We start from the raw sequence: 6,000 nt of genomic DNA, 5'->3' as shown, positions 1-6,000 counted from the left end.
AGAAAATTTGTACTACTAATACAACTGTCATGTCAAATTTTGGAAAATTTCAGGGGTCATTTGACCTTTTAAGACATTTAAGTGATTTTCTAGCCATTTAATGACCGTAATTGAAATTTTAACTATATGTACATGTAGTAGCTAACCAAAACGGTTTGAAAAATCATATTTTTTTTACTTGTGTGCGATTTAATTCCACGTGCAGTAAATTGGAAGGAATTTTCAAACATATTGGTCTAACGGCTATGACACAATTAAGCATGGAGTGCCATGGCATTTAAATTCCAAAAAGTTAAAACATGAAACCTTGCTTGATGTAATGTCATACCACCAAGATGATGTGGTACAAAAATTGGCCTGTTTGACGAAAGTCTAGAAACATACCCTTCACAAACTGGAGCAACTCACTAGAAGGCTCCTGGTTCCGAGAGGGAACAATGCATGTTTGATGACGAACGGCAGATAGCTTCCTCTTACGGCCTTCAAAAAATTTCTACGTGTAATGTGCACTGATACTAATTGTATTGTGAAAATTTGGAAAATTTCAGGGGTCATTTGACCTTTTCAAGACATTTAAGTGATTTTCTAGCCATTTAATGACCGTAACTCAAATTTGAACTAGATGTACATGCAACGGCTAACCATAATGGTTTGAAAAAACATGTGTTGTGTACTTGTGTGCGAGTTAACTCCATGTGCAGTAAATTAGAAGGAATTTTCAAACATATTGGTCTCACGGCATGGACACATGCATGGAGTGCCATGGCATTTTAATTCCAAAATATTAAAAAAATGATCAGGAAAACATGAAACATTGCTTGATGTAATGTCATGCCACCAAGATGATGTGGTACCAAAAATGGTCTGTTTGACGAAAGTTTGGACACACACCCCTCACAAACCGGAGCAACTCACTAGAAGGCTCGTGGTTTTGACAGGGAACAATACATGTTTGATGACTAATGACAGATAGCTTCCTCTTACGGCCTTCAAAAATTTTCTACGTGTAATGTGCACTGATACAAACTGTCATGTGAAAATTTGGAAAATTTCAGGGGTCATTTGACCTTTTGAAGACATTTAAGTGATTTCCTATCCATTTAATGACCGTAATTCAAATTTGAACTAGATGTACATGCAACAACTAACCATAACGGTTTGAAAAATCATATTTTTGTACTTGTGTGCGAGTTAATTCCATGTGCAGTAAATTAGAAGGAATTTTCAAACATATTGGTCTCAGGGCATGGACACATGACATGGCATTTTAATTCCAAACAATTAAAAAATGATCAGCTAAACATGAAACCTTGCTTGATGTAATGTCATGCCACCAAGATGATGTGGTACAAAAATTGGCCTGTTTGATGAAAGTTTAGACACATACCCTCACAAACCGGAGCAACTCACTAGAAGGCTCGTGGTTCCGAGAGGGAACAATGCATGTTTGCTGACAAACGGCAGATAGCTTCCTCTTACGGCCTTCAAAATGTTTCTACATGTAATGTGCACTGGTACTAACTGTCATGTGAAAAATTGGAAAATTTAAGGGGTCATTTGACCGAAGACATTTAAGTGATTTTCTAGCCATTTAATGACCGTAATTCAAATTTGAACTAGATGTACATGCAACGGCTAACCATAACGATTTGAAAAAACATGTTTGTGTACTTGTGTGCGAGTTAACTCCATGTGCAGTAAATCACAAGGAATTTCGAAACCTATTGGTCTCATGGCATGGACACATGTACATGCATGGAGTGCCATGGCATTTAAATTCCAAACAATTAAAAAATGATCAGGAAGACATGAAACTTTGGTTGATGTAATGTCATGCCACCAAGATGATGTGGTATAAAAATTGTCCTGTTTGACGAAAGTTTGGACACACACCCCTCACAAACCGGAGCAACTCACTAGAAGGCTTGTGGTTCTGAGAGGGAATAATACATGTTTGATGACGAACGGCAGATAGCTTCCTCTTACGGCCTTCAAAAATTTTCTATGTGTAATGTGCACTGATACAAACTGTCATGTGAAAAATTGGAAAATTTCAAGGGTCATTTGACCTTTTGAAGACATTTAAGTGATTACCTAGCCATTTAATGACCGTAATTCTAATTTGAACTAGACGTACTTGCAACAGCTAACCGTAACGGTTTGAAAAATCATATTTGTGTACTTGTGTGCGAGATGATTCCGTGTGTAGTAAATTAGAAGGAATTTTCAAAATATTGGTCTCACGGCATGGACACATGTACATGCATGGAGTGCCATGGCATTTTAATTCCAAATAATTAACAAATGATCAGGAAGACATGAAATCTTGCTTGATGTAATTTCATGCCACCAAGATGATGTGGTACAAAAATTAGCCTGTTTCACGAAAGTCTGGACACACACCCCTCACAAACCGGATCAACGCACTAGAAGGCTCGTGGTTCTGAGAAGGAACAATGCATGTTTGAGGACAAACGGCAGATAGCTTCCTCTTACGGCCTTCAAATTTTTTCTACGTGTAATATGCACTGATACAAACTGTCATGTGAAAATTTGGAAAGATTCAGGGGTCATTTGACCTTTTGAAGACATTTAAGTGATTTCCTAGCCATTTAATGACCGTAATTCAAATTTGAATTAGATGTACATGCAACGGCTAATCATAACGGTTTGAAAAATCATATTTGTGTACTTGTGTGCGAGTTAATTCCATGTGCAGTAAATTAGAAGGAATTTTCGAACATATTGGTCTCACGGCATGGACACATGTACATGCATGGAGTGCCATGGCAATTTTATTCCAAAAAATTAAAAACTAATTAGAAAAACATGAAACCTTGCTTGATGTAATGTTATGCCACCAATATGATGTGGTACAAAAATTGGCTTGCTTGACGAAAGTTTGGACACACACACCCCTCACAAACCGGAGCAACTCACTAGAAGGCCCGTGGTTCAGAGAGGGAACAATGCATGTTTGATGACGAACGGCAGATAGCTTCCTCTTACGACCTTCAAAATTTTCTATGTGTAATATGCACTGATACAAACTGTCATGTGAAAATTTGGAAAATTCCAGGGGTCATTTGACCTTTTGAAGACATTTAAGTGATTTGCTAACCATTTAATGACCGTAATTCAAATTTGAACTAGATGTACATGCAATGGATAACCATAACGGTTTGAAGAAACATATTTGGGTACTTGTGTGTGAGTTAATTCCAAGTGCAGTAAATTAGAAGGAATTTTCAAACATATTGGTCTCACGGCATGGACACATGTACATGCAAGGAGTGCCATGGCATTTTTATTGAAAATAATTAAAAAATGGTTAGAAAAATATGAAACCTTGCTTGATGTAATGTCATGCCACCAAGATGATGTGGTACAAAAATTGGTTTGTTTGACGAAAGTTTGGACACACACCCCTCACAAACTGGAGCAACTCACTAGAAGGCTCGTGATTCCAAGAAGGAACAATGCATGTTTGATGACGAACGGCAGATAGCTTCCTCTTACGGCCTTCAATTTTATTCTACGTGTAACGTGCACTACTACAACTGTCATGTGAAAATTTGGAAAATCTCAGGGGTCATTTGACCTTTTGAAGATATTTAAGTGATTTTCTAGCCATTTGATAACCATAATTCAAATTTGAACTACATCTACATGCAATGGCTAACCATAACGGTTTGAAAAATCATATTTGTGTACTTGTGCGTGAGTTGAAAAATCATTAGACGATGTAAATATCTGGCGTTCAAAAAAGAAAATGTAAAATCTGGCAAGACAACCGGCCCCACACAATTGGCACTCTATTTCGCGCCTCAAGGTTTGGAAGGTGAGTGGCGGGCTTTATTAATCAGACACAGTTCTGCATTGGAACCGTCAGCTATTATGTTCACACATGGGTTTTGTTGCGGGAATCATGTGTAATTCACACTACAGTACTCGTAAATTCCGGCGACCGGCGCGTGTACTATTCCCGTCGATCTAGATTCCGGCCGCCAATAAATACTACCTTGCTCACGTCGTCCCGCCTGCATTCTCATCTAGATCCTCCCCTTGCACGCCCTCTCACTCTCTCTCTATCTATCTATCTATCTATCTATCTATCTATATATATATATCAAATCTCTGCCATGGCGTCGCCGGTCTGCCCACGCGCAGACAAGGAGTCGCCACCCCGCGAGGACGCTCACTCGAAGAGCAGCGACAAGGACACATACGCGCCGCCGGACGAGGTTGCGCCGGACCCCCAACTTTGGATTGGTTTTTGGGCTAGTACGATCTTTGTCTTTGGAAGTCACTGCCGCTTGCTGAGAAAGCCAGGCAAGTGGCTTTCAAGAAGGAGATGGTGGAGGAGGATGCCAGGTACCTGGCGGCCTGTGAAGCCCGTGATGCCACCTGGAAAAAGGAGGCGACAGAGCTTTGGGGGCGGGCGCGTCGTCGTGTCTAGAAGGTGTACGAAGATGGGTACTTCATCAGGAAGGCCAAAGGCGCTAGGCGCCTCGTCGTGGAGCTAGGCTGATAAACTCGAGCGTACCACCAACAAGGAGCTGCGATGGGAGCCCAACAAAATGGCAACATCATTCGCGCGCGTCCGCCTTCAAGAGGCAGATCGACACGTCAAGCGCTGCTAGGCGGAGGAGGCGGAGTACTGCTTCCGCTCTGGGAAGACGACGCGCACCAGGGAGCTGCTGGCGAGGGGCTGCCGGAATACTGGCCCCGGAGGGATTATTAGTTTTAGTATTGTTCGTTTTCAATTTTATGTATTGTACCTAGTAGTTAAGTATCATCACGTATATATGATGATATTATATATATTCTATGATGAACTAATGAACAGTTAATATTATATATTATATTATGAATTCCGTTTTCTATCGGTTGTATACTAATTTGAATCTGTCTGTTATCATCCACATATACAGAATGGAAAGCGTATAAACACTCATTGAAATAGAACATATAAGAATGGAAAACAGAGTACACACATTGAAAAAGAGCAATAAACAGAGCAATAGTATGATTGATGTGAATACATAGCTATCCACATCGAAACGACTCAACAAAATAAAACATGTCCATGAGACCATGACCAGCAGCCCTTGCCTACGGTAGCTCTTGGCTCTGCCTGAACTCGTGCAGGCGTTCGTACAAGCGGTCGACACGCTTGCGGTACATCTGGAGCGCGATCTCGAGCTCCAAGTTGGCTATTTCATCAGAGATCACCACCTCCAAGATGCGACGGCCATGTTCCTCTACTGCACCCAGGTGGACACCTGGGCCAAGGAGGCGGTCGAGCCTACCGACCAGCGCGTTGGCATCGAGTGGGCCGCAGAGAAGGCGAACGACGCGACCCATGCGAACGGCGAGGAGGGCGCCCGGTGCAAGTAAGGCGTGGACGGACACTGGTGCAAGTACGGCACAGAGGGCCTGTGCCCACTCCTGGCGAGGAATGGGGGTACTGACGGGACGTGTACCCAGCTACGACGCCCTGTCGACAGCAGGTAAGTGCCGATGGATCCGCTCTTGTTGTGCGGTGAGCCGCGCCTCTCGCTCTGCAACGCTCCAACGCTCTTGCTGTGCGGTGAGCTGCAGCCTATCGGCGCGGATGCACCTAGCTTGCTCTATGGCATGCCATCAATCATGTTGCGCGGTGAGCTGCAGTCTCTCGGCGCTGACATGCCTATCTTGATCCGCGGCGCTGAAGCGCCATGCACCAAAGGTCTGCTCAACCCTGGCAATGACGCGCATCACGGTGTCGTCCATCGCGTTGCCGGGGAGCGCCGTGGCCTCGACGGGCCGTGGCGCCTTCTGGTTTTCCTCCTCGATGAGGTTGATGGTAGAGGCGGCGCTTTGGTGCGTTGGCATGCTTGGAAAAGGTGGATGTGCTATAGGCTACACTTGTTGCCTCCATGCATCGTGCCACGCCTAGGTTTATGTGCAATATCGCTGGGTGGCAGGAAGCAGGTGAGGAAATGGCGGGAAACGGTG

This window comes from Triticum dicoccoides, chromosome 4B (genome assembly GCF_002162155.2).
Source record: "Triticum dicoccoides isolate Atlit2015 ecotype Zavitan chromosome 4B, WEW_v2.0, whole genome shotgun sequence".
Lineage (NCBI taxonomy): Eukaryota > Viridiplantae > Streptophyta > Magnoliopsida > Poales > Poaceae > Triticum > Triticum dicoccoides.
This window is presented reverse-complemented; position numbering follows the sequence as displayed.